The following is a 5,822-nucleotide window of genomic DNA, read 5'->3' on the forward strand; positions in this document are numbered from 1 at the left end:
TCCATCGTCACGGCCCTTGGTTTATTTTTCTTGTAAGGGTCCCCTGGAGCATAGAGGGTTAAGGGCCTTGCTCAAGGGCCCAAGAGTGGCAGCTTGGCGATACCGGGGCTTGAATCCCCGACCTTCCGATCGGTAACCCAGCGCCTTAACCGCTGGAGCCACCACTCCCCCCATTTTGTCCTCCTCAACAGGTTTTGCGCATTTCTTCAAATCCATTGCTCCCCCTTCCGTGATCAGCTATGGTAGCAGCAAAGGTCCAGTCAAAAGGACCTTTTGCGTTTGACTTAATAATGTTAAGTTGACCAATCAAACATTTGTCAAGTAAAGCCGAAAATTGCTAGATTTCAGTTTAAATAACACAGTAAACTTACATTAATGTAGTTACTTGGATTCTTTGTGTACTGTTAACAAGGATGAGTTTAATAAAACTAACAAAAGTGATAGATCATTTTTTAAATGTATAAAACCAAATCTCCAAGTCAGTCGATGACAAGTGTATATGGCAGTCAGCTAATCCATGTTGTCCACTCCTCCTTTGTTTGTATTACAGTCCAGGATAAGCATGGGCTTTTTCTCACTTCCTGATGACACAACTGCATCTTTGTGAAAAGTGGATATAAGTAACACATTTCGTTTTTTTTTGTTTTTGTTTTTTTTTTGGACAATTTGAAACAACGTTGTTGTTGTTGTCTGTAAAAGCAAATTTTAAAGAAAGTGGAACCCTGTCCTTCACCTGCATAATTTGACAGTTTGATTTCAGTTTTGCCACTAATGATTGTTTTAAAATGTTATATTATAACTGGGTCAAAACCGACCCTAACAACACAAAGGTCATAATTTTCACCAGAGCATTTTATAATTTAGTGAAATAGATTTTTTTTTTTAGATGTTTTTATTTTGTTTAAATAGTAAGATTAAAAGTAAGGTTAAAACATTAGGAAGGTTAAAAATGTTAAAAAAAATTTAATTAAGAAGTTTAAAAATGTTAAATAACTTTTTGAATTAGGTTACATAAATATAACTATTTAATGGAATATATTCAAAATATTTACTAAGTTTATTTATGTATATTAAGTTTAGTAGTAAGTTATATTTTTTTGATAATTGCAATTGAACTGTATTTTATATTTCAGCAGTAAATATAGTAAAGTAAAATAAAATTTTATCAGATTTTTATCTAAATGTATTCTTTTCAATGTGTAATATAAAAACACATGGGATGATGTTCAAAGACTTGAATGTCTTTCATGTGGAGCAAAACTGCCATTTTGTTTATATGTTCATTAAGTCTTTCATCACAACAATTATTAAATGATTCATTTGATGTTTTATCCCAGGTTTTCTCAAATTCTTTTTTATAGAACTCGCAAACATATGATTTATTTGAGTGGGTATTCATCACATCACCCATTTTCTCATTTAGTTGTTTTGCTATTACTTTTCCAATCTGTTCCCATTTCTTAAGGGTCTGTGGAGCATCCAGAAATGTAAATACAGTTTCCCTTAATATTTTACTGCCTGCACGTAAAATTTCAAAACGTTTATTTGTTGGAATATTTTCTTTAACTTGATTGAATACTTGACTCATGAATGTATCAAACGCTTTTTTTGGTAAATGAAATTGCAGATCAGAAACATTGACAATTCTCATTTAAGCAATTTGGAGTTCTTTGCCAAGTTTACTATTTTTATCATTTTTATGTCGTTTTATAACTTCAGTAATTGGTCCTGTACATCCATAAAATTCTGAAAATCCAATGTGCACTTTAATCCCATAGCAATGGCCCAGTATAAATGACAAATGGTCTAATGCAAGCATGCAGGGTACCTTATGTTTTTTTGCATGAATCTTTTTAATGCATATTTTATTTTTTCTACAGCTTTTTTTAATGATTTCTGTTTTCTAATAAAGATTTTCTTTAGAAGGCTCAGCCTTATAGGCAATTCTTTATAAAGAATTTCCTTTCCTTCTCTGGCCAAACAAGGGCTATATTTTGAATAAACTAACAATTCATAATAATCTTTCATTTTGTTTTGTCGCAATTTAAATTCAATTTGTTTGATAATTTGCTGTTCACTGTGAATCACCCTTCTTTTCCTCCTTTTTGGATAATATGGTCCAAATGTTTCAACTGATCCATCCTTCTTCTTAAGAACTGCAATTGCAAATTGTTTATTTTTTGAAAGGTATTTAAATACATTATCTTTTATATGGTCGGGTATTAAAACCTTTTGTGCGGGGTAAAGTTTTAAGTTTAAATTTTCATTGTTACTTCTAGTTACAACTATTTCAGTTGATTTTGTTTTGTTACAGAGATTCTGATAGAATATTTTATTCTTTCGCAGAAAAAAAAACTTTTTTTGTGTTCTCCGTCTTGTACATTTTTCCTGATTGAACCTGAAAAAGAAATAATAATCTGTATAAACATCCAACCAGAACAGAGTCATAGAATGAAAGCACAAGGTAGAAATACATTTATAGGGAATAATTTAGGAATTTAAAGCTTTTATTCATAATTTATTTTTGTTAAGCCATTTTGGGACAATGACCATTATCAAAGCTATGCAATTAGGCTATATAAATATAATTTGATTTAATTTAATTAAAGGTGTGTGTGTGTGTGTGTGTGTGTGTGTGTGTGTGTGTGTGTGTGTGTGTGTGTGTGTGTGTGTGTGTGTGTGTCAGTTCCTGAATATCATCTTATCAACTTCTGTTTAATAACAGTTATGTAAGGAATCTGGTTTCACCCTGGTGAAGCTGGTTTCTCTTTTCAGTTTGGTTTCTCTCAAGGTTCATTCTTAAAATTGTATCAGGGAGTTGCTGAAACTTGTTTAGGATATGGTTTCTTTATTACTTTATTCTTGTTACTTTTGTATTAGTTATTACTGTTTGTACTTGGTAAATAAATGGCAGCAATTACAACCCCCTGTCTTAGAGTATTAAATGATGTTCAACATTTCAACAACATTAAAAACTAAATTTTATAAGATCTTATAATATCCTTTGATAGAAATTCCAAATAATTTTTGGAGGGTTGATAAAGGTTAACCACATCAACAGTTTGAAAATTTGTATCAAATAATATACATTTATAATATACTGCTATATGTGAAATAACACTAAAATCATCAAGCAGAGGACATTCACAGCAAAGAGTTATATCAGTAATCTCCTAGAGTATTCATCTAAGATTGTATCACTGTCTAACAATGCAGAATTTGACCGGGAAACTAAATGCTTACAGTCAACTTTCTGCTACACTCTAGAGGTAGTGCCTATTAAAAAATAATTAGTAGGTAAAAAATCTGTACTGTCGTATATCAATGCATTTTCAACAGGTTACTCCTAAATCAGATTGTAAACTAAATTGGTAATATTTCAAGGGCATTGAAGGAGAGCCTTCTGAGCTACAGAAAAACATTTTTTGGCTTATCTGTCTTACTACTCTAATAGAAAATTAACTAGAACGTTTCGTAATTGATTCTTTACCTACATGTTTCTTTAAAGAGATAATTCCAGAAGCAATCAAACCTCTTCTAAGAATAATAAGTTATTTCCTTAGCACGGGATATGTACCTAAATCATTTAAGCTATACTGCACTTGTGCTACACATGAAGTTATACAAAGTTAACTACAGTAGAGAGTTAACTTTTATTTCCTCTTTTAACTAATAATCATTTACATATCCATTTTCATGAGATGGTGTGTAATTACTGATGGTTAATATTAAAGCAACTTACCTCTTATCTTTCTTTAGATTCTGTTTTTTAAAGACACTCATGTTAGTGGTCAAACTTTATTTAAAATTCACCCAGATTGTTTTTACGTGTAAGTTTCCTATGGCGTCTAAGTGATTCTGGGTAACTTTCACTACGTAAAAAGTAGGGAAGGGCATGTTGTCATAGCTAATACAAAACACTTTTAAACACATGCACACATGCACGTGCACACACACACTCACACCCTAGGAATCTAGCCATATAATGTCATGATATTACCACACCTAACAGATAATTCAGCTGTATGAACATTACAAAATAAAGCACTAGAAAAGTTTCAGCTATATATTACACCCTAATAGCCCACTGTTTCTGTCCCTTGTTTGCATTTGCCATATGCCATATATGTAGAATGAATTTAAATAAATTCATCATCATTATAACGTTTCATAAGCTGCTGTCTGTGCCTTTCTGATACATGTTTTTGTTGCTTTATTCTTTGTCATTATTATGTCTTTGTTCATTTTAACTTTCTTAACTGGCTAGAAAGGTTATACAAATAATAAAAAAAATAATGCTCAACATACTTTATGCTTACTTACCATACTTTTTCAAAAATAAAATAAAGAATGAGGGCGCCACTGCTCTCCAGAATCCAGTGGAGGGTGACGGCGTGCTCCAGAGTCTTGCTTACGGCGCCGACGGTGCTCCAGACTCCCGCAGGAGCCGCCCCTGGAGTAGGAGTAAATGTCAGAGAACCACCAGCCATGCCTCCCTCCAAGGCTCACATTCTCACTCAGCCTCTCCCTGCTTTAATCACCTACACCTGTTCCCCATTTACCTATCCCCTTTATAAGGTCCTGATTACCCCTCACTCACTGTCGGATCTACTAGTTGCTATAATAGATCACCTGGACTTCCTACCACTTGTGTTCCTTATGCTTCCATGCTCCTGGTTCCACTTAGGATGAAGCACTCAAACTTAAGTTTAATTCAGTTTAATTAATTTTTATTTGTATAGCGCTTTTAACAATGAACATTGTCTCAAAGCAGTTTTACACAGATAATGTGGTGATTAAAAGTGAATATGTTCTTTATAAGTAAGTTTGTCCCTGATGAGCAAGCCGGTGGCGACTGTGGCAAAGAAATGGCATAAGGAAGAAACCTTGAGAGGAACCAGACTCAAGAGGGAACCCATCCTCATCTGGGTTGCACCGAATGTCCATTTATAGCATATATACTATGTTGCGGGGTACAGTGATGATGATCAGAAGCAAAAAGTAGTCCTGAGTCAGTGTAGGAGACTGTTGACATTAACTACAGTTCAATCCATCCTTAAAGCGCCCATTCTTACTCCGGAATTTCATGGAACCACCCATGGTGTTGATGAGAAACCGTCCCGAGCTGCACAGAGTGGCCTCCAGTCGAAGAGAACACGGAGGGGAGAGGGGCAGAAACAGTGGTCAATTGAGCCTCAGGAGCATGTTTAACTCAACAGAGAGAGAGAGAGAGAGAGAGAGAGAGAGGTTGACAGGAAGAAAAGGATATGGATTATTAAGTGTCCTTATTGTTGTATGAAAGTTAATATCACTGTGCAGTTTGGACTCCGGCAAGACCCGCTATGGCAGCATAACTAAAAGGGAGAACATGAGGGGACCACAGCATACAAATATTCCAGTTCACCAAACACTCTATATCCATGTTCCCTCCAGATCTGCGCCTTTACCTGAGAAAAAAATCTACTTATCAAAGGCTTTAATAAATAAATGTTTTCAACCTCGACTTGAACACTGTCCCGAACACTGATTGGAAGGCTGTTTCAAAATTGTGGGGCTTTATAAGAGAAAGATATGCCCCCTGTTGTAGTCTTCATTATTTGAGGAACCAACAGATAGCCTGTACCTTTTGATCTAAGTAGGTGTGGTGCGAGACCGTTAAGTGCTTTATACGTCAGTAGTAGTATTTTATAATCAATGTGAGATTTGATTGGGAGCCAGTGTAGACTGATTAAAATAGGAGTGATGTGGTCATATTTCCTAGGGTCTAGTGAGGACTCTTGCTGCTGCATTCTGAACTTACTGAAGCTTATTTATGCAATTAC

General features: G+C 34.5%; 1 long non-coding RNA gene across 1 annotated transcript; it reads right to left on the minus strand.

The window, feature by feature from the left end:
* Nucleotides 1-81: 81 nt before the first annotated feature.
* Nucleotides 82-738, minus strand: LOC310735555. The gene is made up of 2 exons (XR_014536329.1): nucleotides 372-738; nucleotides 82-237 (listed from the first exon to the last, which is right to left on the minus strand). It is a non-coding gene; the product is annotated as an uncharacterized lncRNA (long non-coding RNA).
* Nucleotides 739-5,822: the final 5,084 nt, after the last annotated feature.

This window comes from Silurus aristotelis, assembly GCF_946808225.1.
Source record: "Silurus aristotelis genome assembly, chromosome: 13".
NCBI classification, from domain to species: Eukaryota; Metazoa; Chordata; class Actinopteri; order Siluriformes; family Siluridae; genus Silurus; species Silurus aristotelis.